Source organism: Colobus angolensis, unplaced genomic scaffold (assembly GCF_000951035.1).
Source record: "Colobus angolensis palliatus isolate OR3802 unplaced genomic scaffold, Cang.pa_1.0 Scaffold365, whole genome shotgun sequence".
Lineage (NCBI taxonomy): Eukaryota > Metazoa > Chordata > Mammalia > Primates > Cercopithecidae > Colobus > Colobus angolensis.
The window spans coordinates 719,862-722,464 of NW_012116988.1; the positions used below are offsets into that span (position 1 = coordinate 719,862).

Below are 2,603 nucleotides of genomic sequence, written 5' to 3' on the forward strand. Positions count from 1 at the left end.
AAACAGAAAAATAAAACTATTAATCAATTTTTACTAAAAAAAGAAACTTTAAAAAATCGGGCTAGACAATAACGTGTCTTATCATCTTAAAGTTCCAGAAAATATATACATATATTTTTTATTTCAAATGGCTTGCGCATTTAGTGATGTAGGTAAGTAAAGGTGTTTTTTTTTTTTTTTCAGGTTTAATTCACTTTATTTTTCTCGTATAAAAACCCTATGTTGTAGCCACATCTGGAGCCTGGGTCTGCTGCACCGAGACTCTGGTGTGGGTCTTGACAAGGTGGCCAGTGAATTCCTGATAGGGAGATTTGGTAAATACAGTCTCCTTCCAGAGGTCAGGGGTCAGGTAGCTGTACGTCTTAGAGATGGCATCAAAGGTGGCCTTGGCAAAGTTGCCCAGGGTGGCAGTGCAGCCCCGGGCTGAGGTGTAGCAGTCATCGATACTAGCCATCATGAGCAGCTTCTTGGGCACAGGTGCTGAGACGACGCCAGTGCCCCTGGGTGCAGGGATGAGGCCCACCAGCACAGAGCCTGCAGCGGCCTGTCACCTTGCAAGGGACGATGTGGGGCTTGACGATCTTGTTCCCCCAGTGGCCTCTGTGCACGGGGACAATGGAGAGTTTGGCCAGGATGATGGCCCCACGGATGGCGGTGGCCACCTCCTTCGAGCACTTAACACCGAGGCAGACATGGCCATTGTAGTCCCCCATAGCAACAAACGCCTTGAACCTGGTGCGCTGGCCAGCATGGGTCTGCTTCTGCACAGGCATAATCTTCAAAACCTCGTCTTTGAGAGAGGCCCCCAAGAAAAAGTCAATGATCTCAGATTCCTTAATAGTCAGGGAGAAGTGGTAGATCTCCTTCAGGGACTTGATCTTCATGTCCTTGACCAAGCGGCCCAGCTTGGTGAGGGGCATCCATTCCTTATCCCTGGCCTTGCCTCCGGGAGCTCCGCGGCCTCGCCCCGGCCTGGGATGCCACTGCCGAAACCTCTGTGGAAGCGACCACGGTTCCCCATCCCAGGGCCCCAGAGCCACCAGAGCCACGAGGGCCTCGGCTCCCCACCCCCCCTCGCTGCATCAGCGTCATCCAGCATTTGGTGTTTTCTCAGAGAAGAAGCTAAACTTTTAATATCATGAATAGTCTGAACCCCACACTCAGAACAAAATATTTTGATTATTTTTTTCTTTTTTTGAAACGGAGTTTTGCTCTTGTTGCCCAGGCTGAAGTGCAATGGCAGGATCTTGGCTGACTGCAACCTCTGCCTCCCGGGTTCAAGTGATTCTCCTGCTTCAGCTTCCCAAGTAGCTGGGATTACAGGCATGCGCCACCACACCCGTCTAATTTTGTATTTTTAGTAGAGATGGCATTTCCCCATGTTGGTCAGGCTGGTCTTGAACTCCCCACCTCAGGTGATCCGCCCACCTCGGCCTCCCAAAGTGCTAGGATTACAGGCGTGAGCCACCATGCCCAACCGGTTTTTAATGTTCAAAATAATATAATACTTTAAAAGACAGACTCTAAAGCAACTGTTTGGAGTCTCTAAATTGTCTCTAAATATTTAATGATTTCTTTCACTTGTTAAAGTAAAACATTATTTAAATATGTATTTTCAAAATACATTTAAATTTATCAAATCAACATAAATAATTACTTGGCAATAAGAAATTTATTAAATAAGTAGATGAGGAAATAATTTGCCTCCTTTTCTCATTTTAAAACTGACAAACACTCTGCTTTTTCTTATCTAGAGTTACTGGAGTGCTAAAGAGAAGTACTCAATGAGAAATCTTTCCATAATATTCATATCCATGCTGTACGTGAATATGGGAATTTGCCAAGGATAATATTAAAAACATTCAAGCCCCAGATTGATGAGGATGAACATGGATTACAAACCACTGATGTGGCCAGTTTGTTTTCAGGCTTGACATTGGTCATGATCTAACAGAATAAAAAAAAAAATAGCTAATAAATTTTCTGTACACTTACGATGTGCTGGGCACTCTTTGGCCACCTTTATTTGTATCAGTTGCTTTAATTTTACCAAAACCCTAGGAATTATGCACTATTATCCTCACTCTACAGCTGAAGAGTCAAGCACAGAGAAGTCAAAAAACTGTATTCAGGTCATACAGCCCGTAAGTGGCAGAACTGGAATGCAATTAGGAACCACCTGATATCGAGTTTCAACTTTAACCATTATACTCAACACTCTCTCACTCAATGCTTGTTTCCATTCCTGACATAACATTTTGGCTTTGAAATTTCTAATTTAGTAAAAACAAAGAGAAATTTAAGAATCTCTCTTTTTTACCCTTAGATAGCATGTAGAGCTTGATTTTGTTTAAAGCACCTATTACTAAGCCTAAACCAAATACTTTGTTAAATGGGTTCTAACAATGGTATACTTCTCATGACTTAAAATTGCCATGAATTTTACTTTTGAAATGTATTAGATTTTATATTAGAAGCTAGAATGAGCCTATTATGATATAGAAAATTTGTGGTCTGCAGGAACATCATCATTCATTGCATATTCTACAGTTTCTGAATATTTCAGAAACACTAACTATAAGAATAGTTTTTTGATTAACCAA

General features: G+C 42.1%; 1 pseudogene; it reads right to left on the bottom strand.

Moving 5' to 3' along the window:
- Positions 1–217: 217 nt before the first annotated feature.
- On the bottom strand, positions 218–962 carry LOC105519963 (annotated as a pseudogene).
- Between the last annotated feature and the right edge of the window lie 1,641 nt (positions 963–2,603).